Source organism: Lonchura striata, chromosome 4 (assembly GCF_050655825.1).
Source record: "Lonchura striata isolate lonStrDom1 chromosome 4, ASM5065582v1, whole genome shotgun sequence".
NCBI lineage: Eukaryota > Metazoa > Chordata > Aves > Passeriformes > Estrildidae > Lonchura > Lonchura striata.
In genome coordinates, this window is record NC_140706.1 from 73,895,656 (window position 1) to 73,923,305 (window position 27,650).

Here is a 27,650-nt window from a genome sequence, read left to right on the forward strand (position 1 = left end):
AGTTAGCTCACCAGGTGAAAGAAAAAATGCATTTTCTTTAGAGGATATGACTCTTCCCTAGGCGAACTCCCAAATAAAACACCCTGTCCTATTAATTTTCATAACTATTTGAGCACTGCCATTTGCAAATGAGTGATAGAGAAAACCTCAAGTATGTTTCCTCTACCAGAAAAAAATTTACATTGACATATTCTTTTGGTTTTAGAAAAGAAAAATCACTCTGATCATACTACTTGAATACAATGAATCTGAGGTCTTTGCTTTCCTTTTACCTTGCCCTCAGGTATTTAAACCTTTTTATCTTCATTTCAATTTCCCCTCTTTCATTTTTAGTTCCCATTTGTATAACTTGCCTTCAAAGCTCCCCAGTGTCTCCATGTCATCTCAGGTGTTTATCTTGCCAGTTCCATCACATAAATTGCTTCCAAATTCCATTGCAAAAGCTGCCCACCTAGTAACAAGAAATTCATTTTAAGTGCTTTTTCTAATTTTGAAGAAATTAAATGGAAATACATATTTCAAAGCATTCATGACAGGCAGACTATCAGTCTTTACATTCATTCCTTGCAACTTATTTTATGTTTTCAGTGTGTGCTTCCAACATCAGATCAAGCTTTGACAAATGGATCTTCAACAGTTTACTTCTCCTATAAAAAGATTATAGGAAAAAGTTGGATTATTTTTTTTAACAGAATAGAGGCTATATACTGAAACCATATGTGGTGTTTCTACTTGGGAATATGTAAAGATTCCTTGGTTTTAATTGACATCACATGCACCATAAAACATTATTTTTTCTCCGTGAATATTGACGTAAACTAGTTGCTTGTACAGACTCACTTTTATTTTGCATATTTTATTTGTTTTGTAAGGAAATAATGGAAAATAAAATTAAAATGAATATTTTACCCTGAATGTCCCAGCCTATGAAATCCTCCATGCTCAGGCAATGTGAGAAAAGGCCTCTACTGGTTCTCCATTCTTCCATACTGGAAGAGTGAATCATGTGACAAACAGAAATCAACACAAAGTCCTGGGAAAATGAACAACTTTTCAAAAAACATCGATGACAGGTCCAATTTGAAGGCAGTGAAACAGGAAATATTAAGTAAAGGAAGTTAATCTCTATTCACAGCATTCTCACAAATTAAAGGCTGAAAACAGGCAGTGCAAATTTACCAGCAGTTGCTAGCTCATATTTAAAACATTGTCACATCAACTTATTCTTTTAAGATAATGTCACCACACTCACCCTATAAACAACTCTTGCTTATTTCCCCTTGCCATTTATTCACCTTTGTGGCAGTAATTAGCAAAGGTTTCTTATTAACTCAGAGAAAACTGAGGATATAAAACAGGAGCATGAAGCGAAATTAAATTTCTATTGTTATACTTTACCTTCCTCTTACATTTCACTATGCACATAGGAATCAGGGAAAAAAAAAGTGAAGTTTTTTTTAGATTCTTAATAAACCTTTCCTCTTTGTTTTAATTTTGTATTTCCCATCTGAAGATTTTTCTGCCTTTTGTCCTTTTTCCACTCAGTTACCTCTGTTCATGGCAATTTTGTTCTGTCTACACATTAGACTATGAGTTTCCAAAGCTAGCTAAAAAGCTCTGAAACATTGGTTGAAGCCCCTTCTGCTGTGAATTTCTGCATCTATTAGTTGTCCTGATACAACTATTTTTAGAGCATTAGAGAAAGGATCAAGCTCAGAAAAATAATTTCAAGAAGGGTTATAGTCCTTGGTTTTGGTCCAGGTTTAGCCATATAAGCACAGCATAAGTAATTGACCCAGCATATTTTAGGAAGGCATTCAGGAGATCAAACAAGAAGGAACATGAAATCGAAAATAGAATATGGCAATAACCTCCAAAACCAGAGATTTTAACAGGGAATCTCACTTTCCAATTTAACTGCTTCAAGTATCCACTTACCTCTCCCTTTTGCTGCCTTTTCTGCTCCCCCTGGGGCTTCCATGAAATGAAGCATTAAAAAAAGCCCAACAAACGATGCAATTTACAGGAAACAAATGACTTGTGATTCATGGGCTGATATCCTGCCTCATACTTAATTGATTCCAGTTAGGCGTAGCAGGACAGTAGTATTCTGCATTTTATTCTGCATTTTATGGCCTTACAGAAATGTCAGCCATCTGTTTGCACCTGCTGAAGTTGTTGGGGATGAGCACTACAAATCCTGTGAGCGCCTGGGCCTGGATTTCCAGAGCAAGGAAGTGTTTTTGCTTGGTGATTATCAACTGGAAGGCATTAATAACAAATGTTAGAGACAGGTGTGAGAGGGAATGCTCCCTCCAATCCAAACACCACGATCGTTCTCATCTGAAGCCAGCCTTCAGAAGGACTGAGCAGACATTTATTTCTTGCAATTCTGCTGTTAAGCTATGGTGGATGAGATAAAGTGTAGAGTCTGTATTACTTGGGACAGATGGGAAATTAGCATGCCATAAAATTCAGAAAAAAAGCGGTTGATGATGCTGTCTGCCTCAAGAAAATAATTATATAATGATCACCTCCTTTGAGAATACCAACAGACTAGTTAGAGAACAGCCAGTTCTCTGATTTACCTATTAGTAATATTTTTACGTGTTTGATATCCTTCAGGCAAGATGTTTTGTACTGTTAATTTATTAATTTGAGAGTTCTAACCCTTAGTTTTAAACTTATAGATCCTTTGTGCAAAAGAGCCATAGTGAAATCCAACTCAAGAGCCTTTTTTCAAATAGTTGTTCTAATTTAGAAGCTGATTGTTTTCTCTCAATATTTCTTAAAGTGGTTAGAAAGTTGTACAAAAATATATTTTCCTAATAGACTTCATTTTTTCTCTACAGCCTAAAAGGGTTGGTGTTCAGCAAATTAATTAAAAATTTTGCTTTTGTCTTCAGCAAGTGAGATGCTGAGTGCTAAAAGGTAACCAGTGATGTAATTTTCTGGGTTTAATAAAAAAGACCAGTTAGATACAGCCTCCCAGGTACATGAAATATAAACAATTAAAGGCAACTGAAATTCTTGGAAAATATTAGTACTCCTCATTATTTTTAAAACGTACCTTCAGAATGAAAATTTAAAACATAAAAATAATCCTTTCTGGAAACCATGTACAATAGCATTTTGATTTAATCCAGTGCACATCTCAGATTTTTTGGAGGCAGGTTTCAAATGATGGAGTGCAAGGGCCCACAAATCCCCTGGAAGAGGGATCTTGGTCCCCTCCTGTGGGACAGTTTAGACCCAACCATTTTATTGAACTGGACCAGTTCCAGAGGAGCTATTCCTTCCCCCTGCCCACTTTTCACAGATGAGCTTTAAAGCTGCAGAGGTGGAAGTACCTAATTTACCTCACTGCAAACTTTGTCGGGTCGGTTCTAATCCATCTCATCTGCAATTTAAACTAAAGAAGCGAGCTCTGCAATGAAATAAATGATCAATGTTTATGGAGTTCTTCCTGGGTTTGCTGCCTCCCAGCTGTGGGAAGCTATCCAGTACCTGAGGGATGGTGTAAGTTGTTGAATTGAGGTATAGTGAATGAATCAGGCTTTTTCCCTAAAATCCACAAGTGTTCTGTCCTTGTGCTAATGTTCAGATATTAAACAGCAGGCTGACAATCCTTTGATGTGCTCTGGAATTATAAGTACCAGCAAACCTGATGTTTAAGGACACTGGTGCATGTGAGGGTTGTCATTAATATATTATGAACTGTTCAATGGAAAAAAAAATTCTATTTCTTTTTTTGAGAACTCTTCTGTTCTAGGGTACCAAGGATGATCATTATACCTTTGACTTATTCATAAAGTTAAATAACATAACACAGAAAAGACAATACATTGAGCATCTCTTTTGTGTAAGAAATTCGATGTTAAAAGCTGCAAAGAATTAAGTAATTCTCTTGGGAGAGATAAACCACAATTACAGAGCAATGCTACTGCAAAATAAACCTGGAGGAAAAAAGATAATGTTAACAACATAAAATCTATTTATTTGCAGTTTTTAAGACTTTTAATTTTATTTGGGAAAAGAGGATATTTCCCTACAAATGATCTCCTTTGGAAGAAGGGAACTCCTTCATCATTTCTCAGAGAAGCCCTTGCAGTGGCTCCAGTGAAGCTTGCAGTAGGCTGTCCTTGGAATGCTAAATGTGAAAGCAGTAACAACAAATACCTACTGCTTCTCATCTGCCTACAGCTATCCATCATTCCAGCATCATATAATCCATTAGCAGATGAACTCAAACAGCAGCAAGTCATCAGAAAGGCAGGGATAAGGAAAGCTGGCTTGCTCAGCTCAGAGATCACAGCTGAGAATTAGAGACAGAAGGAGTTAAAGTAGGCAAGGAGGCAACAAAGTGTTTTGGTCAGGTAAACAGGTTATAAACCACGAAACTCAGCTGGCAAGGGAAAGTCAGAAGTGCTTATCTGCACCAGCGCAGTCAAATTAAGTCAAAAAAGTGTAAGGAAAATGAAGATTTGGGCAATGGGCATTGCAGTTTGAGAAGGCGCACCCAAGTCACAAATTTATGAAAGAAAACAATTTCTGCGTGGGAATAGTGGCTCTCAAGGTATTTAAACTACACTAGCTCTTTCCAAAAGGAACATATGGCTATACCCTGGAATCTGACAGGCACCATCAGAATGAGGGGTCAGATTAATGATTCAAATACGCTGTCACTAAAGCTGAGGACTGTCCCACACAGTCACCTTATAGACACAGGTATGTAAATACACACCCACCTCAAAGCTTTCCTGAAGATTGACAGATTCTGACGACTTTGCATACACAGATGACATTCAATCCATTATTCCAACCAGTTCCCAAAGTTCTCAGTCATTCAAGATTTATATCTTAGCTTGCTGATGGAATCCACTTTATTTCTAGCAAAGAAATATCGAACAAGGAAATTGGAGTTAAGCAGTTCACAAAACTATGAACCCAACTCTTTGAAGAAAAGATTTTATGCCATATTTGCATTTGCCTGACAAAGTTCAAGAAAAGCTATTTCTATACCCATTTACTGCTACATCAATGCAATGGGAGGCTGAAATAAGGACTACAGGATGTCTGTATGCACTTTTTTCCATCATATCTAGGCAATGATTATTGAAAGACTATCCTCATATCACACATTTTCAACAATTAGTTTTTTTTCAGGAAAAACAATTCAGGGAACCTGTATGTGAGATATAACCATATACAGTTTCCTTGAGGAAAATTCTCACTGAGTTGTGTTAGCTCCAAACGGTGAGACAAGATTTTCAGGAGCCATGGCTTTTCAAAGCTCAAATATTTCAGTGTTCTATATACACTGGAAGAGCATAAAATAGGTAATCCTGACTTAATTATAGGTTCTTGCTGTAATTGTTACTGAGAAACACTGAAACATTTTTTATTATTTGTATTATTAAGAATATCTCTTTGCCTCTTCTGAAAAGGCTTTAAAAGCAAGATTGAAGTTCCTATTACTTCTTTTTTTTTTTAAGCCCGTTTTTTAACTTCTATGCAGGATGATACCCTCGGCCTTTTTGTTTTCTGACAAGACAGGGCAGCGAGGTCACTTTTTCTCCGTGGGGAGCACACAGATGTTCCACCTGGCATGGCATTGCTAGGTGACCTCTCATCACATCAAGATGCCAGCAAGCTGCTCCACTGCCAGCCTCTTCCTGAACCATGGCCATGGTGGTGAGCATCATGAGAAATGTACAACTCACTAAACTGGAGATCAACAAGTCACAGAATCACTGATCCTTACGCAGGGGAACGGATATCAGAATTTTTATGCTGGCTTTAATGCTCATTACAAATTCAGCTATTTCCCATTACTCTAGAGATATGAAGGGGAGAGTCTAAATAAAGTTTAGCCCTTTGTAGGACCCAACAGTAAAATCTTCAGCTTATTAAAAAATTAATTCAGTTTGGCATATTCCGTCTGTGTTTAACCCTTCTAAAGAATTCTTACATAAAGGTCATTTTTAATTTCTTAACAATATCTTCCAGAACAGACTATTTAAGAATGACAGAATCTCCAATACTTAAAGCCAAGGAATATATGCAATATATGCATGTCACTAAATTTAAGCATTTGTATTAGATTTAAAACAAACAGGCAGCTTACTAACCAGATCAGTACAAAAGCAGTTTCTGTAATCGAGTTGGCACCAGTTCACAGAAAATATAATTTGAAAAGGTTCACATTTAAATGAAACTTGCTTTTCATGCTCAAATGTCATTCCAAACTCCAAGGATGAGGTATTAACCCTTCATTCCCTTTGATTTAATGAAACTCAGCACTGAGCTTGAATAACCTTGACTGTACTTACTCACCACATTACAAAAATTAAACAAAAGATCCTGTTTGCAATCATCTAATTCTGAGAAATACCAACCAAAAATGCATGGATAAACCTACAGTTTGCAGTTAAACTTGTGCCTTTGACCTTCATCATGGGTGGGGCAACCTAATCCCTGACTTTATCAATTGTGTCTTCAAAGATGAGCCCCTCACCCCTTGCCAGCAGTTCCTCCCCACATTTGGAGAGCCAGGCAGCTGGGGGCTGTCTTCCTCCCCCCAAAAAAGGAGCCAAAACCTCCCAGCAAGGGCAGTTAGGGCAGTTCTACTTCTAACAACCCCTTGTGCATCTGAATGGAGGAGAGAATGAAGCTCCAGACAGCACTGACAAAACTATTCCAATTACAGAGCTTTTCTACCTCATTGCCATCCAGAGGGACTTGGCTAGTCCAAGGAGAAGGACCCCAGTGGGAGTGCACAGGGAACTCACATGGTAATCCTCTTTTTCTTACAATACCCAGACCACTGGAAAACATGCAAAAGCTTACAGGCACATGAAATGTGTGTAGGTGAGTGCAGAGTACACGTACACAGAGATCTAGCTACACAGATAGGCATATAAATATATATATATATTTATATGATATAGATATATAGATATATGATATAGATATAGATAGATGATATAGATATATAGATATAGATGATAGATGATATAGATATAGATATAAATATATAGATATACATAGATATAGATATAGATATAGATTATATTGATATTGATATCGATATTGATATCGATATAGATAGATGATATAGATATAGATGATATAGATATAGATGATATACACAAATTCATGCACATTTTTGGCTGTCTTTCCACACACAACCTGATTTGCCTTGAATTCTGTCTTTCTGTAAAAACTGGAGAAGGAAATGGAAAGCAGGTTCTGGTGTATATATATTTACATGCACAGATATATGTGTATATATATAATGCCAGCAGGAATATTAGAAACCCAGCATGATTTGGATCTTTACTTTCCACTGTGCCCCACAGGCCCCTGGTTTTGTTGAACCCAAACTCTGTCAGGAAGAGCAGTCTGATACACGTCTGCTGCTCACAGTCAAAAGCAGCAGGTACCAAAGGACACAGAGGTTTTTCTGTGCAAATTTGTTTGCAGAGTTAGAAGCAGATGGGTTTTCCATGACCCCTATTTATGGCGATCCTATGTCATTTCCAACAATGGAGCTGGAGCGATCTCACAGTTTCCTCAACGCTCAGATTTCTTTTATGAGATGTAGAGCTTGAATTGGTATTTCTAAAATACCAAATACTCTTCCAGGGTGTTGTCCCAGTGGCAGACACTGACCTGCTGCAAGCCACTTTGGTTTCACTCAGTGCCCTTTGCTTCCCTTCATTCTTAAGACCTCTCTGCCTGAATTTTAATTTTTTTTTAACAGGATGGTACTGCTCATTAGTGGAGCTTTTGAATCACTGAAAGGCTGTGTAACATTTAATTAGTCTTTATCTTTACAAGTAATAAAATGAGTACCTTTAGGTAAAAGAAGGCAGTCTCTGGCGTGCTGCTGGATAACAGCAAGTTTTTTGATTTTTTATTCAAATAGCTATCAAACAGATTATAATTTTAGCTTCATTATTTGGCTAATTCACATTTCCTTAAAAGACACATGAGAGCAGGTTTATAAATATTGCAACAAAGAAATTTGGAGTCAACAGTGAGAGAGGTTTTGAAGCTGACAGATCAGAACAATACTTGCAAAAATACAGTTTGTATTACCTGTAAACTGTTCGGTGTTAGCTAGTTTCATCTAAATAAAACTATTCAAAAACTTCTGATTCTTTTGAAAATTATCTGTTGATTATTGACACACCACATCTTAGTTTTGATTCATCTTCAGTAAGGTCATATAATTTTGAAATATTAGAAATCTCCTTTCAAAATTTATCAATCTTTTAGACTTTGTCATCCAACCAGACTGCAAAATAAAAGAACAATATAAATTTTAGAGTTTCGAATTCAAGACTGGCTTCTCCCAAAGACATATTGCTAATTATTTCTCAAAACATCAATGTAAAATTTTCTCTCTAAAATTCGATCTCAGGTGTAATAAAAACTATAATGGTGCCTTTTTCCACGTGAGAGGTATTTGTGATTTACATCAGAAATTAAATGATTAATTTCAGGAAATTAATGATTAATTCAGGACTAGCTTCTTGTTTAGTATGTTCATAGAAGTGGTGAAGAACTACTGTGCTGCTTGGCAGGTTTGGGGCCATCCTGGTGCACTTGCTGGAGGTTCTGAGTGCATAATAAAGAAGAATTTCACTGGAAAAAATGCTACCAGTTGTGTGAATCGACACAGGCAGGTGACCAGCACAGCCACAAAACCATGGCTGAAATGCAAAGAGCAAAGAGTGAATTTCTTTAATGGACTCACTAACTGGAGAATCCCAAAGCAACACCCAGGAGGAGACACAGGAGTGATGTTTTTCAGACCTCAGTTTTAGCTGCAAGGTCACCTGAGGAAATAAATCTGCCCCCTCCTCGCCTCACTTTTCACCCTTTCCTCCCAATCTATGTGGTGCTTGAGTTTAAAACTGTGGCATATGCAAATGTACATCATCCAGACTGAGGTAATCTCCCTTTTTGAGCCTTTTCACTAGAGGCACATCGCAGATCACAAAGACAAAACCCAAAAGTACATTTCAAGACACAGATAAATACACACATTACTTGTCCTTTGGACTCAGCCATGCAAATTCATGATTGTGACTGCAGGATTCTCCAGTCTTTTAATGATCAGACTGAATAAATGCAATTAACATCCACTTAATGTGCCAGAAAAAAAAATTATATTGTCTAATTCAAATTTTCAATCTATACACTGTTTATCAAACTGCAAGTTTGCTTCATTTGACTAGTTGGTGCAGAATAAATGCTACTTTTTAAAGTAATGTGGCATGAATATTTTGTAATAGCAAAGAGTGGCTAAGGCAATAACATTACACTTGTATTTCCAACATACTAAGATGCCACATGGAAAACAAAAGGATTTTCAGAAACCCTTTCTGGTGACATATTGAGGTTACTGTGAATCTGTTTCTGGCAGCATCAGGATGACATCTGCAAATTCCTAACTTGTGGGTGTTGTGGAGAACAAAAATGACTGATCATATTAAATAATTCTTGTGGCTAGCCAAGCTCACCTAAGTACTCCTAGTAATGCACAGCACTGCTTATTATTGCTTCTCATTTTGGTGATAAACACACCTTCCACCCTCCTGATCACTGAAGAACAGCTAATCTGCTTGAGTTCCATCTCTAGCATAGATTTTGGGTTTAAAAAACACCCCAAAAACTATGCTATTCTATTTCTATTTCCTTTTTGACCACTCTTTTGATCTGTCCAATTCACTGTTCCCCTCAACTTTCAATGCAGCCCTCAAGGTTAATGTTCCTCAGGATAGTAAAAGCAGAGTGTGTCATTTCAGTTTCTTCAGGAAAAAGAAAACATTGAAGTACAAGCATAGCCAACATAATTATGTTGTTTTTTGTTTGACATTGGACAGCTTGTTCATGTACACAAAAAAATCTACAGACTCAACGCCATTCAAAGATATTAAATGGGAATAAATCCCTGATCTTAGTATTTGTAAAAAATTAAAACATGAAAGACAGCTCTGTAGTGCAAAACAGGATTTAAATCAGTGTTTTGTGGAAAAAGAAATTATTTAGTCTGGTATGTAATAAACAAAATGCATGTTAGGTAAAAAACTGCAAGTTAGTAGTATGGCATTTCTTGACCTAATTGTAGAAACGTTATAAATTATACAATTTAATTTCATTTCTAAAAAAATCTCTAATTGCTATAGTTCTAAATGGAGAGACTTGTGCAAGCAAAGCAAATAATTAGTCTGTAATGCATACATGACCTGGAATAAACAAATAATGGCAATGACAAGTGAGGAGACACAAATTATTCTACAGTGTTGAGAGCGATCTCTGTACCTTTGGTTTTAATTTGTTTTAAAACAATGAGTTTACATTCTAAATGAAAGCAGGAAGATTTTTCTTTTTTCTTTCCTTTTTTTTTTTTTTGTGAGAGTGGAGTAACTTAAAATGCAACAACGTATGGCAAGAAAGAAGCCATCAGGATGAAAAGGAATTAATTTTCCCTGTCTCACTGCATTCACTAGAGCAGCCTCAACAATTTATTTTGCTGGGTTTTTTCCCCTTCTCTGGGTTTTACATTTACACATGAGTTCAGCATCTTTCCAGCCGATGAAAAAAGAACGTACAAAGGGAACACTTTATTTCTGTTTGAACATGAAAGCTCTGTGATACATGGCTGCTTTTCCTAGCACTTGGTCAATATCTGCAATAAACCACAGCTGGCAGTTTGTTGAGAGGGTCCAGTAGGCTCTGTGCAACCAGGATTTGATTCCCTTTAATGTACACCTATAATAAACTAGTTTTTAACCAATAGACATGGCCAATAGACCTGGTTTTTTCTGCTTTTTTTTTTTTTTCCTTTTCTAGGCAGTCAGGGGATAGGAGGGAATATTTTAATATTAATAACATTCAGTGTATATAATTACAATTTGACCTCAGTAAATGCCAAAATAAATTTGAAAGCAGAAGCAACATACAACTTCTATAAAGATATATTGCAGCCAGTGTTGTATCAATCTTTTTAGATGTTTTTAAACTACTCTTTTTGTGAGCGCAAGGGGTGTAGAGGGAGAAACTGGTCAGTTATTCCTTGTTTGGTCAAGGTTTGTTACTTTTCCAGTGTCCTTGTTCTCAAAATTGGTTAAAGCTTTTAAAAACAAGGCCATTATTTCAAATTTTATATTGCATAAAGCAGAATAACATGGAAAACTCTAATGAAAATGGAAATTGGTAAAGCAATTTACAGCTGGAAAAGGTGTGAGAATATCAGCTTCAGACTTGTTGAACAAGTATTAACTGCAAGGATCTCAAGAAATCTGCCTTTTTAGCAGAAAACTGCCTCTTTAGCTTAAATATGGTTCACTGTAGTGCAGTAGCTGAGAGAAAAGTTCTCATGAACAGAAAAGGCAAAATATAACTTTACAACTAATTATTAAATAGAAGACACAGTTAGAAATACAATTACTTGCCACCTTCACCTTAGGATCATTACTGCCAAGGCAGACTAATAACACAATTACTTTCACAAGAAGTTCTTATTTTGCTGAATTAACAGAAACTGGTAGATGTACAATTTAATATGCAAATTGGAAAAGAGAGTTGTAGAATTCTGGCAAGGTTTCCCCTTTTATTGGTATGTGTTCATTATTTTAAAAGGAATCTAGATACATATCTTGAACTCAACTAACTATTCTTTTTTTCTTTGTTTCTTTCTTTCTATCAAGTAATGGCTTCTCATCTTAATTGCTACAAATTGAGATTTCCAAAATTGCTGAAGGGAGTTAAGTGTTCAATTCACTGTGAAAGCCAGAGGGAGAAAAGTGTGTTGCATCAAGTCTGAAATTCAAATGTTCACCCTTACACTGTGAAATAAATGCCACCTGGATTTTAATTAACCCTTTTATTAAAGGACTTGAAAGCATTTATTAAATCTTTCATATTAAAAACACCTTATGTGGATTTTTTGGTAAAAAGACATTGCCATCGAAGAGGTTCAGATTCTTTTGGTAGTTCTTATATATTAATTTGTCTGGTGAAGGCTTTCAGAATTACAGCATTATTTTAGAATATTTTTTAAGATATATACATATTAAAAACAGCTGAGGTATGGCATATAATTTTTAATGTTAAATGACTCTAGAATGATATTGTGTTTCAAAACAGATTTCAGGTTCACTGTAAGCTACTTCTTCCCTTTAAAAGGTTCTTAAAGTGCATTTTTACTGTGTATTAGTGAAAAAAAAAACAAAAACAAAAACAAAAACAATAAATAGTTTCACAGACATATAATCATGCCAAGGGACAACTTTGGATATGAGAGGATCCAGTGTTACTTCAAGCTTAGAGGATAAATTTTTAAGTGAAATATGATGGTCAGAATCTAGTCCTGGCTTTCCTGATTAGACATTTTTCATTTCAGCATTTAATTTAATTTTGTTCATTTAAAATTGGAGCACATGCTGAAAGCTCCTTTTCCTATATTCCATCTTGAATTATTAAGCTACTAAGCATAAGCAGTCATTTCTTTTCTCCATTAGGAGACTACCTAAGTTTGACCTAATGTTAGAAGTTTCATTTCTTTGATACCTGCTGATAAAACAAAATACAAAAACCTCTCTACATGTCAAGGTTCTTGATACACTGTTTTTTGTTTTTTTTCACTCACCACCATTTTAAGGCCATGTCTTCACAAATATGTGGAAGCACATACAGCAGACTTGATATTCTGGTTTTTCCTTATGTCCTTACGTGAAAATAGATACTGCATTTGTGGTGAAGCTCAGCCTTGGATAAGGTATCTTTAAAAAGATGCAGCCATGTGCTGTAAATCTCCTCAATCTTCTATGAAATTTTTTATTAGATAGGCTTAAAAGTCAACTTATCAATACCTGGAGATTCTTCAGAATAAAAAGGAGGTCAGGTGTCTTCAGACTTAGGCAGTAGTTGAGCTGGATTTTAGGGTTACAGTTATATGTCTAAGATTCCTCTTCAGAAATCAAATTGCTTCTTTTCAAAAATGACTACGTGGAGTAACTGGCCCTACTTACACCAACAGAAAGAATTTTTGTGGAATATGCCCTTAACAATGTTTTGAAATTAATTTCCCCAATTGGAATTGGTAAAGGTTAGAACCAGTCCAATCAAATGAGGCAAATATTCGATGTTGCTCTGCCAGATAAAAGTGCATGTCACTGTGATTTGTGCTTCCAAAATTTGGAGAAGTGCTTCACTTATGAAAAGTGCAGCACTGCAGCTTCCCCATCCCTGTCTCCAGTTGTGCAGCATGCACTGCCTTTCTGCAGACTCAGCATCAGGCAGTTAAATAGAAAGGTAATGAAATAATGAGAATTAAAGAATGAGAGTGCTAATAGTCCCAAATAGACACAGAGTCCTAGCAGTGCTTAGCAATATCGTCTATTTAATGATATTAGGAAAACCAGCAGATGGCAAATTTAAGATTAACTATGTGTTGTGAAAAAATTTCCAGGTTTGCAGCTTTTCAATAGTTACTATATTCAATATATTTTACTTCTTCATTTCACTATGACCTGATCCTGCTGGATACTGTTAGAATTGTAAGGCCAATTGACAGCAGGTGCAAAACTCCTCTTTAATTTTCACCTAGTGTTTTCAGTTGTCATGGGATCAGGTCTTGGGAGACTAATATTATTGGGCCACGTATCCTTAGGTGGCAAAGGCCTAGATTCTAGAAAAAACAGATCCCATTAATTAAGGGCAAAAATCTGAATTTCTGAAAATAGTTCCTGTTGCTGAAATTTCCATCAGGTTAACGGGCTACAAGTATACCTACAAAGGGACCTCATCTCCCTCTCTGGCCATTTTTCATGCAATTGACCATAAAATAGCTCAGAATTGGAAGTTATGGGGATTCATTAGTGGTAGTAGGACTGTATTAATGCACTAGTTCTCTTCAAGCTAATTAGCTCTGCTACACACCTTGAGTACTGTCCAGGCATAAATAACTGCAAATACTTATTCCATATGAAAATACTAGTAAATACAGTAAAAAAAAAAAAAAAATCACTTCAATGTGCCCTAGAGTCTTCTTTAATATAAAATCCTGTGTGGTTATCATCGAGTTCAGGCTACTCTTGCTGAGATCATATCTGTTACTTAAGCACAAGCAGGGAGTGCCAGCTACCTCATGTATTACCAGCAATCTAAGAAGTAATGTTCTTGTCAGGAGGAACAGCTGCTCAATTCATCTTACTCTGCCCAATCACAACCTTGTATAATAATGCTGTGCTCCTCCAGAGAGGAACAGAATGTTTCCTTTTGTCTTCATTTACTGTTTGCCATTTCCCCCTTTATAAATAATATGCTGCAGTTAGGCACCCTCATGCTGGTAAAATTAAAAAATTGTTTTCTGTTTGGCATCCAAGGACCCGCGAGACAACACGAAGAACTGGAGCGTGTGACCCTTTCTAACAAGAAAAAGTTGAAATCCTGCAGTTTAGGCTTGGCTGCTAATTTGCCTTTTAACAAATGACACATTTGTCTTCTACCATACACGCACTGCTCCTTGCTCTGGTGGTGTCCCTGCAATACCTGTGGGGAACCCACAGCCAGGGAAGAGAGGACTTTGTGGTGATATATCTTACTCCGAGTATGCAAAGCTGCAAAGGAGGCTGCTACAACCCTGGCAGCCCCCAAGGAAATATTATTCATTATGTATTTACAGTTATTGGATTAAAACTCTGTAATGTGCTCTGTTCAATTAATAATAATACAGAGCAGAATGAGCTATGAGATGCATTGTGCCTTTTATAAGATCTAATATAAGAAAAGACAAGCAGTTTGTCCTAATGAATGCATCTAATTGGTGCACTTTATTATAAAACACTGGAACAGCATTTTTCACGAGGCACTTCTATTTGTAACAGGCTGCCTTCAGCACGTCAGGGTGTAATAAATGTGCTACAGACTAGAACTGCTGATTAGTATTTCTGGAAGCCCAGGAAGTTACTAGAGATTGTTTGCCACTGCAGAAAGACCTTCCAAGTCCTCACAGAGGGACCTGCAGCACTGAGATCCATCAGGGATCTGGGATTGTCCTTTTGGAGCCAGCCCACTGGATATGCATGGCACCTGAACAGCCAAAACAACAAAAAATATTGCTGGTACTTTGTTGTACCCCTGGTGACTTCCACAGTGCTGATATATAAAAGGGGCTTTCAGTAAATACTGCCTTGAACACGGCTTTCACAGCAATAGCTGGAGACAGAGGGATGGTTTATGTATGACTGTAACTCACTGTCCACATCGTCCTTTGTTCATTTTTGATGAATGCAAAGAGGAAGAAAGAAAGGATGCACATGCAAGATTTCTTTTGAGGTATGAGAAACAAAAAAGCCCTAGAGGCACTTCTAAAAACACACCTTAAAGCCTTAGAGGAAAACAGTCAACAGTGAATATTCCTTTGGCAGGACCTGTACACAGAATGACGTGACAGCGTTCAAGCAAAGCAGTTTAGATAATACAGAATCTATGCAGAAATCAAATCTATGCTGAAGAAATAAAAGACTATGAAAGGAGTGAGCTTTGACTCAGAGTTCTTTTGTTTTCACTCTCAATAAGTAACAAGAAGTTTTTCAGGCCTTTAAATCCCAGAATTGCAGTTCATTTTATCTTCACGGTTTTTGAAATAAAGGATAGGCAAAAAAGGCTTCCATTGGAAAAATAAACATGCTTTCAGGTGCAGGAGACACTTCAGTCTTTCTAGGATGCCTTTTGGTCTCATCAGTAGCTTCATTTCCCTTGGTATTCACTGCTGAAAGACACACCCTGCATTTTTAGCTGGGGCTGGCAGTCCATTAGCCTGAACCTGGGAACGTCTCCCAGCTTTATGGTGTTATTCAGCCTAACAGCATTAATCTGCCTTAATACAGCTTCCTATAATAAGCTGGATCCACCCCATTACTTTTACTAATTTATCTGAAAGAACAGAGGCTTCCACCCTGGTTGCTTGGGCATTGTCCTGGTATCTGTAGCGCTGAAATCCTGCTGATTCTGTGTAATGTGAAAGAATAAATTATATTGCTGTACAGGGAGAGTATGACTGTGTGTTTACCTTCATAAATACTCCTGTCCCTGAGAAAGGCAACTTTATGATGAGGGAGTAGTACAAATGAGGTCATGGGTTATAAGAAAACACCCCTTGTATATGTATTACTCCTAGGAGTCAAAGACAAATGTTCAAATAAGGTAAAGGGAGAAAGTAGGCTTAAGGCTACTGCATCCCTTTTTCTGTCACACAATACACAGGCTGATTGGCCTCAGTCATCCCATTCCATGTCCACACCAGCCAATGCTGAGACTGAACCACAGGGAAGCAGGGTGGCATTACATGTTACATGTTTACAGCTTTTCCCCAATGCCTATTACCTATATTAAATAGTGATTTTCTATCTTTTATATGGTACATTACGTGTTACATGTTCACAGTTTTTCCCCAATGCCTATTACCTATATTAAATGGTGCTTTTCTATCTTTTATATGGTACATTACGTGTGACATGTTTACAGTTTTTCCCAATGCCTATTACCTATATTTAATGGTGATTTTCTATCTTTTATATGGTACATTACGTGTGACATGTTTACAGTTTTTCCCAATGCCTATTACCTATATTTAATGGTGATTTTCTATCTTTTATATGGTACATTACGTGTTACATGTTTACAGTTTTCCCCAATGCCTATTACCTATATTAAATGGTGCCTTTCTACTCTAAACCAATCTGTGAGTGCCAACATCACCAAGAACATGGAGGTGAGGAAGGAGAAAGAGGGAGAACAGGGCAGGCCCAAATCCCAAATCCATCTTAAAACTTCTGACCCCCATTACAAAACCAAAACCCCCCTGTACAGCACTCAAAAATTCTTCCCTTTACTTTGTGACTACTTCTACTATAATATCTAAACTTTTGTGACTTCTTGTTCTTCCTGTAAATCATTGGTAAATCATTTCATGGTTCAAATCCAAAATCACAGCTGTTTCCAGCTGCCTGCCAGGGTCTCAAATGCTTCTGACCTGGGCCCGGAACCTCCAAAAATGTCTGAGGGACATTTTGAGTTCCAACATATTTTGGCTAAGTCAGCTCACATTAGACTTCATGTCATGCTGAGAGCATCAGGTAGGCAGAACAGGTGGTCAGAAAGAGCTCAAAAGCCACTATTCAGCCACAATGTCCTAAAAATTGCTGCCTCCATGCTACTCTGTTTTTTCTGTCCGTGTCCCCAAATGCACTAACTTACAGAAATGGGATAGACTAAGCCTCCAAGCCTGGGAGTATAAAACATCTGTCTGAAGGTGTCCCTGCTCATTACAGAGGGTTGGGCTGTAAAGGTCTCTTTCAACCCAAATGATTCTTTGGCTCTATGATCTTACCCAAAAAGCTTTTGAAGTGGATTCAGCTGCAGCTGGACTGCTGAGGTTTTGCTGCTTCCTGGTGTGATGCAGGGGATGCCTGCACCGTGATGGAAGAGGAAGGCTCAGCACTTTCTTTGTTAGCTAGGCAGCAAAGACTTTTCTTTTTCTCATAGGCATATGACATCAAGCAACAAAATCTTATGAAATCTTCACCTTGAATGCTGAATAAGTCGACTAATGTGATAGATGAGTCTGGGTAAAAGGTGATGGAGCCTCGATTTGTCATGTTTATTATATTCCTTAATTAGCTAAGGAAATAAAGTTGAAATCATGGAGTGTAAAGACACAGAGTCCTGTAAATTTGAAAGATGTGAAAGGACCATGACACAGGGAAAACCACATGCAAATCCTGCTTTGGTGTCACTCAGTCCTGGCTGCCCATTCTGGTCTCAGGATAAATCAAAGTGTAATGGATGGAGAAAAATGGCAAGGACACATATATTTCACAGCATATTTACTGTACTCTTGCTACCCCTTTCTGCCCAAAGGTAGGTGTTGTGGGAATAATTATGTTGATTTCACAGGTCCAAGTAACCCTGAAGCAGTGAGCTGTGCTATCTTTGAGACACAGTATTTGGACAACTGTGAATTTCTTGATCTTCTACCTAATTGCCTATTACCTACTTTCCAGTCTGTTATCTACAAATCTGATACCTACAAATGTTATCTACTGATCCTGATCTGTACACACTGCATCCCACCTGTTCTTCCACCTCCATCCCTGTTTAGGGGCAGCAGCCAGGACATGACATGCCAGAAGGGTGAATGGGAATGAGTTTGGAAGGCTTTATCTTCATGCCTTTGTCTCTTCATGAGACCACAGGGCACACATTAAATTCCCAAACATTATTTAATGCTGTGCCACCCATGCTCAGAATAAGACAACAGCCACCACAGATGGTTTGGCATCAGAGGTCACTCAGCAATCCTGATTTCATGGGGGAAATAAGTATTTCAGGAAATACACTCTTCAGGAGAATTCCAAAATTCTTCGGGGACTTCAAAGACCTGACTGTGCAATAGCTGGTGTATGGCCTCTTGACATTCAACAGACAGCAAGGAGAAAAGCAAACCAAACTCAAGAAAAACAAGAACAAAGGCTTTCTCCTTTGTGCCTTTGATGACAGGATATAAAAGAAATTGTGAGCTTCCTTTTTAAAAACTGTGGTCTTAATTAGGATTTCTTACAGGCTGGAAACAATCTCCTTAATAGGTCATAAATAAATTATAGATATTCTGCATACACAGTCAAAACACAAACTTGAATTATCTCAGGCTGATGCAAAATATCTGTTTATCTTGTAAATCATACGCTGTCATCTAAAGGCATATTTTGCCCTGCATTTTCAATTGATTGAGCCTGAACTTAAATGTTCCCTTTTGGGTCAGAGGCAGGGATTGGCCTTTTAACTTGCTTTGCAAGAGCTTCCAGGCCTGAATTTTCTCAAGCATAAATGTCAATAAAGTAGTCAAAGTGTTTGGCTTATTCCAGTTAAGACATATATGTATTTCCATATATGGGAAAACATAAATTAAAAAAATAATAATAATCCCCAAGTTGTGTCTATTATTAGAATACATACCAACTCACAAAATAAGTTAAAACATATGGGGGAGATTCCTCTACATGTTATCTCTGGAATACACACTGTACTGCAATTTCTTGGAACAAGCACATAATGCATAAATATTTCTGATGGTAGCTTATGAAAAAGACATGCATGGTATATGATTATTACAAACTAATTTTTCTGCCCCTGAAAGGTTCATGATAATTTTGTTTTCCTCAGTGTTTCTGAAAAAAAATACAGGATGCAAAAAGCTATCTGAAATACGTGTAGAAAGGTCACAAATAAAATGAAAAATTATACACTGAAAATGGATGAGAATTTCTTAGTAAATTTAAAAAATTATTTGCATTTCAAATATTTTATTATCTCTTTGGTTTGAGCTAAAATTCAGGTTGTTTTTGCTGCACATGGTCTTTCACAGCCTGCACAAATCTTCTCTAGCTGAACAAAAGAAGAAATGAGTAACAGAGGTGAGCATGTGCTCAAATTTCCAAGTCTCTTGCAGTCATCACTTTATCCCAAAACACCTTAGTGAGCCAACTATATTCTTAAATTGCTTCTCCTTAAACCTGCACTGTGATTTTAAAATGTAGCAGTTACTGTACATCAAACTGCTAAAATAACCACTTTAAATGATTTCCCTTTCCCGAAGAAAGAGACACAGGTCCCTTGTGTTTTGGGATGTGACTCCTCCACATCTCAAGTTTCTTGTTTACTGAAATGGAGTTAATACATTTTAAAATTATGGAAAAGTCTTTTCCCCGGTAGATTACATGGCTTGATTATTTGAAACTTCATGGGCCTTGATGTTCATTTTTTATAATATCTTTGCCCTAGTTAGGATTCTTCTCCTCCATGATACAAACATGGTCATTTTCTTCTATGTAAATGAATGAAAATGAACTTTTTTATTTAAGAATTTGATCATTTAAATTCAAGAGATCCAATATGGTCTCCTCACAGGGATAGTGAAAGTGCCAAATATTAAATATATTTCATAGCTAAAGTATTTTGCTTTCAAAAAGTGAAAGCTTCATGACTGTATCATCACACTTTGTGGATTATTAATAGGATTTTACAGTTTTGGGCTGGCTGGAGTGCACAGCTAAGAGAGCAACCCTTTGTTCAGGATACTAGATAAAGTTAAGTCCCATGTGACAGACAGAATACTTTTGCCAATATACTTTATATAATTAATTTCCATATAAATTACTGTGCATAATAAAAATCAAATTCTAAACATACCTATTAACTTTTGGTACTATTTGAAGAGACAGAAAGCATTCACTTTAAATTGTACAACTGTAGATGCAGGGAGAGAGCTCGATGTCCTTGAATTTGCAAAGAAAAAAAAAAAGGATTTCTGAGAATTTAAGGGTGTTTAATAAATATTTGCCTAACACCATCCCAGAAATAGTCAAGCTTCTCACTACAGTTCTTATTAGGCGTTTTTCACCTTACAGCATTTCTCCTTTCTGATTGTCAGCTGTTTCTGTAAAAACCCAAGCCCAGATTCCGAGTGCTCAAATGGGGAATAACAGGTTAGTTTTGTCTCCCATAGTTTAGTTTGGATTCCTCTGAAAAGCATCAATGTCCAAATAGTCCAGTAGTGGGGAAGTTGAGGGAGTAAAGAGAGAAAGCAGCTGGTATTGGTTTGTGCTGCCAGCTGTTCATACATCATAATGGAATACAAAGGTCCCTAAATGTCCCTAAATGTCCCTAAGTGTCCCTAAATGTCCCTAAATGTCCCTAAATGCTGGCTCGGGGCTGTTTGATCCATGGCATTGGGGTTTGCCCTTAAAAAAATCTGGATTTGTGTCACTGAGCAGATGAATGGCACCACAGCAGATCCAACCTTTGTGCTGGGCTTCCAAGCACACCTGGATCAGCTTTCCCAGGCCCTCCTGGCAAAGCTCCGTGTACACACAATGGGAGCACATTTAAGGCTATAAATAGATATAAAAATAGATCCCTGCCTTTCCCAATCAGTAAATCACTAAGGAGGTGATGCTGTAGGCATGTGTGCTTCTGAATGAAACAGGTATACTCTCACACCAGTCAAGCCCATATTCTTCTGAGCCAAAAACCAGATGCCTGAGCCTGCTTTGAAGCCCATGGATATTGCAAATGCAGGTGAACCAGATGGGAAGAAATGCTGGTGCCTGACTCAGTTCAGAAGGCTGAATGATTTCTTTATTATAACTGTGCTATAATACATTAATATACTACATAAAGGAAGATACTAAAACTACATACTACTTTTTCTAACTCCCATATCTATTTCACAACTCATGACCCTCTCTGAGAGCCCAGCCCCAGGTGGGTTGGATTGGCCATCAGCTCAAACAATCCTCACCAGAATCCAACCAAGCACTCACTCCAATTCTCCAAACACATTCCACATGGGAAAAACAAGGAGCAGAAATAGAAATTGTTTTCTCTTTCTTTCTCTCTGTGCACCTCTATGAAAAATCCTGAGAGAGAAATGTCCCTGTGACACACGGCAGCCAGGCTCTTCTCAGAGGTGCCCAGCAACAGGGCAAGAGGCAAAGTGGAGAAACTGATGGACAACAAATTCCACCCAAATGTGAAGAACACCAACCTGACCCATCCTGTGGTTATTGACCAAACCATAGAGTTCCTAGATCTCAAGTGGGGAGCCCTAGACTGTCTAAAACACTGTGGGTGTCACCTCACTTAAACCACAACTCCCAGTGAGTTGTGGTGGCTGAATCCAGCTTACTCCAGACTTTGGAGGATGGATGTCAATAGAGTCTGCAATGGTGACCAGGCATCTTGCTGCTATGCAAATATGAGTAAAAGTCAATTATCTTCCTCTGTAAATAGTGGACAGCCCCGGCACAGCAGCAGGCAGTGTGTGCCAGGATCTGTCCTCCAGCAGGAATGCCTCCCAAGGTTAGTCCTTGAGGCTGAGAGATGTTCTGCCACAACAGATCCTCAGCAGGAGATTAATGGCATGCTAAGCTTTGAAATCTTACCTAAGTGATAATAAAGTATTGATTGTGCATATATAACCCTTTAGGCATAAACCACTGACCATGTCTGGGACTAAGAGTGATGCACTCCGAGACAGAGTTTGGGAAACAAGGCTGTCCTTTCTGAGCCTCATGGCTCAAGAGGAGGGTCTCTCAGACACTTTTGTGCAGTAAATAACCAAGCATATCCTGTCAGATTTACCTCTTAACTCCCTCCTTTCTACCAGTAAAGTGTCCTGTGTCTTCTTTTTTGTGAGTGACGTACGTGACTCCACCTGTGACACAGTCCCATTGTTTCACAGGAGTTCAGAAACTGAAATAACCAGGCTGTGTCTCCTTCAATTATTTATTTCTCATCTACAATCACTTCATCTCCAAGGATATGAGTGTGATATTACTCAGCTGTTTATTCCTCATAAACCATTTTACCACACTTAGGTATGTCAAATCAACATAGAAATCTGTAATAGGCTTATTAAAACAAGTCATTACAGTCATCTTATTGCTCAAGATTGATAACAGGACTGAAAGATAATAAAGCATGATGTTTCAAAAGCAAGCAATAAAAAAGTCAGAAAATAACAGAATAAAAATTTTATTATGCAGTGTCAGGAATGTAAATAAGTGATATTGTCAGGCCTTTCGGGACCCATCTCTTGGGGCAGCCTTTTCTCAAAAAAGACAAAATAGAAATAACTTCACAGTGCAGACTGATAGTTTATTAAAAAAAGCACAGACAATATTCTGCTCAATAATCTATATTGAATTGCACCAGCTTAAATATTGGACAGCAATTCTGAAAACATACTACAGAACCACAATTTGTTCTACCACAGGCATATATAAAATTTGTTACTTTGGCAAGTAACATCCTGACACAGCTAAAATTATTAGTACATCCATCTATACTATGAAAACGCTTTTGTGTGTTTTTTTTTTTTTTGTTTGGGTTGGTTGTAAACACTTTGGAAACACTCCTTATCTTTAAAAGCAATATTCCTAGGAATATTTTGAAGAGTTTAGTGCAGTTACTAAACTGCTGCAGGTCTGTGACATTCTGGCATCTGCATATGTGTCCCAACTGAAGCGAATCTGGAATTTAATGAAAATTCCCATAGAAAGGATCTTTTATTTACTTCTTTTTTCTTCTAAATTTGTGTCTAAATTCTACTTGCATTGCATTTTAGTCATATATGGAATATATGGACTATATATATTTATGTATATATATATATATATATATATATATGGAATTCCCTTTACATATCTGCCCCTATGTGACAATCAAGGCTGACACTTTTTTTCTAATAGTTTCCATTTTCTTTTCATATTCAGTTATATGAATATATATATTCATATATACATGAATATATATATTATACAAATATAATATATATAATATATATTATACATATATATTATATATATATGGAATTCCCTTTACATATCTGCCCTTATGTAACAGTCAAGGCTGCCACTTTATTTCTAATATTTTCCATTTTCTTTTCATATTCAGTTATATGTAGCAAATAAGAAAGTGAATTAGTTTATGGGTTTAACACATATCTTCTACATCATCAGTAGCAACAGAGCAATTGAACTATTGTCTTTTTTTGGGCTGCTGAGATGAATAACTCAGTTTTGAAAATTTCTGCATTAAAAATTAATTTTTAGAGAAAAAGCAGTTTAATTTAGACAAAATATAAATATAATATATTTTATTCTTGTAGCAAAATAAAAGAAATTTTGATCTTTGAAACCGTTCCAAGGTTTCTGAAGAAAAGATGGAATTCTTTTGCAAAAGAATATTATTGCAGTTAATGTTTTTTTTAAAATGTATATCCTTCCATCTTGCTTTCCTAACTGTACAAAAGTATTACTGGAGCCAAAATCGTTGCTCAGCTTTCCCAGCATAGCAATTCCTACAAATGCTAAGCAATTTGAAAGCTGTCATTTCATAACCTCCATAAGTAAGACATTAAATTTTTTTCCTGCTTTTTCTTTAAAGATGAAACTTGATCATTTCATAGATTGAAATAGGGAACAAAGCATTCACCTTCTCAGAACTATATATGGTAGAGTACTAAATGCATCCTAAAAAGTGAGCAGAGTTGCAATCTGATGCTGAGTGAGATGCTTTAAAACAAATTTTGTCTCGCTGCTCTTTGGTTTATAGTATCTGGTTGAAAGATGACATATTGTTGGAAGTAGTGCTGCATAAGCTCCACATATGCATCAGGAAGTAATAATGATTGTGGAAAGTGGGGATTGAGTGATGAGCCTTTGGCTTAAACAGTAAGTTTTTGATTAATTAAAAAGCATAAAAACATATTCTCTTACACACTGGGAATTTAGGGTGCATTTTATCACTCATAGGAGCCAACACTTTGCAGGATTAGGCAAATACCAATTCTGCAGCTGTTATTCATCAATTTTTGCAGATACTAGATAAAGCTAAAGCAGAGTCTCACCATCTTAATTTTTTTCCTAACTCCTAGGCCTTCCATTTTTCATCTTGACAGTGTTTCTTTAGAGAAATGATATGGCATAAACACACCTTCTGAAGGAATTAAGAGAGACAAATACTGAGAAGTACTGCAGAATTCCTACATTCTTGCCTGAGCAGAGCATATCCCACAAATAAAAGGAGAGGGGAGCTTGCTGCCCTTGGATATTCCAAGTATCCCTGCTCTGAGAGGCAAAGGAGCCAACAGAAGAAACAATGGGTGTGAGCAAGTCACTGCCAATTAAAATCAAAAGGAAATAGAGCCACATCAACACTTTTGGAGTGGATATTAGAATCATTTTCTTATGTTGTCTGACTATGATTCAGGCACGCCTGGTATGTCACCAGAATGTAGCATCCTTTATCTGATAATTTCAGTGTGCTTTACACATTAAAAGTACAATTAATAGAAGATGTACCAAGCAATTAGATGACCTGTTGTGACCTTTCAATTTACACTATGACAAAGACACACACTAGGAATTCAGCAGTAGACCATTTTCTGGCATTCACACAGCCAGTTTAATGGAGCTTGGCAATATTTAAATCAAAAGGGGAAAGATGAAAGCTAATTAAGGCCAATATACTAATGCTCAAATAATTTGTATTAATGGAAATTAAAAAGAAAGGGGCAAAAAGAATCCAGTATTACAGGGAGTGAACATATTTTTTCTCTACTAATTTAAATGCCACTATGGGATAATTTCAGTGTTGGCTTGTGCTCATATTGCATGACTTTTATTAACATGAATAGGAGTACTGAATTTATCCAGAGTAGACTGGAAAAAAAAAATGTACCACATTATTTTTAGATCACAGTTGAACACAAATTAGGTTCTCCCTTCATATTTAAGTATCTCAACCACACAGTAAAAACCCTTCCAAGCCTGTGCACAGCTCCTTGGTGTGTTAAATTCTGTATTTGAGGTTAAAGTGGCCTTGAATAAGGAGCAAGTGGTCATTTTTGTGCTCTTATGCACAAAAGCCCTCCTTTCCTAAACCCCATCAGCACCAGAGTCCCACAGGTGCCAGTGTGATGTGCAAGGGCTGTGATCACAGCCCCTGGTTGCTCTGGGGCTGCCAACAGGCTGAGCATTAATTAATCCTGCACCAGGGGCACTCTGCCCCTCTGCCCACACCCAGACAGGGCAGGGACCTCACTCTGCACTTCTCCTTTCCACCCCCATCACAATGAGAGACGACTTCAAGAAAATCAGTTTGTCCCCGTGGCTCATCTTAGCAGGAAATGGCAAGAAATGAGCAGTTTGGGTTTGTTAGAGAATGGTATTCTTTCAGAATTCTTATACCTGCTTAATAACTGGCGTGATGAAATCATTATGGAGTTTAAAATACATCTGGAGGTATGCTGAGAACATCTGTGCTGTATCCCAGGTTCCGAGGATGATACAAAGAAATATTTCTAATTCTGCTAATTTTGTTTGCAGTCAGATGTTCTTAACTGATTTGAAATACAAATAATTACAATGATAGTAGTAATAATAATAGTAGTAGTAGTAATAGTAGTAGAATGAAGTAATGTGCCAATTATCACAGTTTCCTCCAGACAAGCCCCCATTTGGCCAAATACAGATGAAAATCATGGGTAATTGAAAAACTGAGATAAGTTTCCACAATAATTTACATTGAGAACTTACCATTTAATGTTCAGTCTCAGAGATCCAATGATATTTTCTTCTCATTTTGTAGTCTCTACACAAATCAGACTGTCTCCATGGACCTACACTTTGCTAAAGTATTTTCTTTCTTCCAACAAGTACCTATTACAAATGTATATGGTTCGTTATTTATAAAGAAACATGGTTTAAAAAGTCACTGTGTTATTCCACAAGTTTTTAATGATAATCTTCTCCTGCCAAAATTATTTGGATTCAAAAGCAGATTTACTACCATGTACAATTTATTAGGGACAGGAGAGCCATACTCAGAAACCCAGCACTGAACCATGTAGTGAAATGAAGAAATGTTTGCTTTTCACCCATTCTGTCTCTCTTGAGTTCACTTAGGGCTCAGTTATGCAAGTCAGTGACAAAGCCTGACTCCTGTGTGACAAAATCCAGCCTTACAGAATTTCCTGTTTATATTTGCAACCTAGTTGATATTCCTGCCATGTGCCCACCAGCGCTTCCAGGGCTGCCTGCATGCTCACCAAAAGAAGGTCATAGTTCTCTCAGGATCATCAAACAATCATGAGTGAACCATGAATCAAGATGGAAAGCATGAGGGGAATGTTTTCTTATCTCCTGAAAGATAAGAAAACATATAATTTCTGCAGTGCAAGTCAAATGACTCATTCCAAAAAGGAGCATCATTTTTCTAAGCCTGGAATGGCAGCCTGCAGATCTTTGTGGCAATTCTGGTTCTCGCTGAACTTTGATTAACTCGGGACAGCATGAACTACTTTTGTTTTATGGCTAAGGTCAGGCCAAATATTTCTTGTCATCTGCTTAAATGAAAAGATCTTTTTCCAGACAGACCATCTGTCTTTCCAGAGCACATTGCAAAATCTAATCCAGTGTGAATTTCACTGAATTGTACTCTGATATTTATATGGATCTGTTTAATAGTGTGTTTTAGAAGGTGAAACTCACACGCTGAAAATTTAGGAAAAAGGTAGGATAAGGAGAAGTCAAGGAAATAGCAATTATTATTTTCTTCTAGGATATATATTTGCCATCTACGTCTTGAAAAGTTCCACACAGAGTTATCTAACTGTGCTGTTTGAATTATAGTTTGTTCTTTATTAATCTGGCTTTGTTTCCTGAAGTTGTTCAAATAATTAATCTGGTGGTAAACTGCCAAAAATTTATAAAGGTTATAAACTCTATAGTCTTACAGTATTGCATACCCACCTCTGGGGCAGAAAGAAATTTGCCTTATTTTGATGAAATATGTTATTTTGATTGCACATAAATGCTTACAAAATATGTTTATCTTTTCAATTCTCAAAGCAAAGTCTCACATTAGATTAAGAATACTTGTGTTGAAAACTTGACAGGTAAAGTAATTTTTACGTATTTTTTAAATAATTTTAATTTTTTTTTTGGATAATATATAGTGGGCTCCTAAAATAATCTAAAAAGTAAACAAAAATATTTAAAATTCTG

General features: G+C 36.9%; 1 long non-coding RNA gene across 1 annotated transcript in view; it reads right to left on the bottom strand.

Annotated features, from left to right (window-relative positions):
- LOC110468231 (uncharacterized) overlaps positions 1 to 27,650 on the bottom strand; it is a 122,083-nt gene that overhangs the window by 14,981 nt on the left and 79,452 nt on the right. The window contains exons 8-9 of the long non-coding RNA XR_014954979.1: positions 4,749 to 4,889; positions 273 to 451 (exon numbers count right to left, since the gene is read on the bottom strand). This is a non-coding gene — a long non-coding RNA (uncharacterized LOC110468231). The remainder of the gene's footprint in view (positions 1 to 272; positions 452 to 4,748; positions 4,890 to 27,650) is intronic.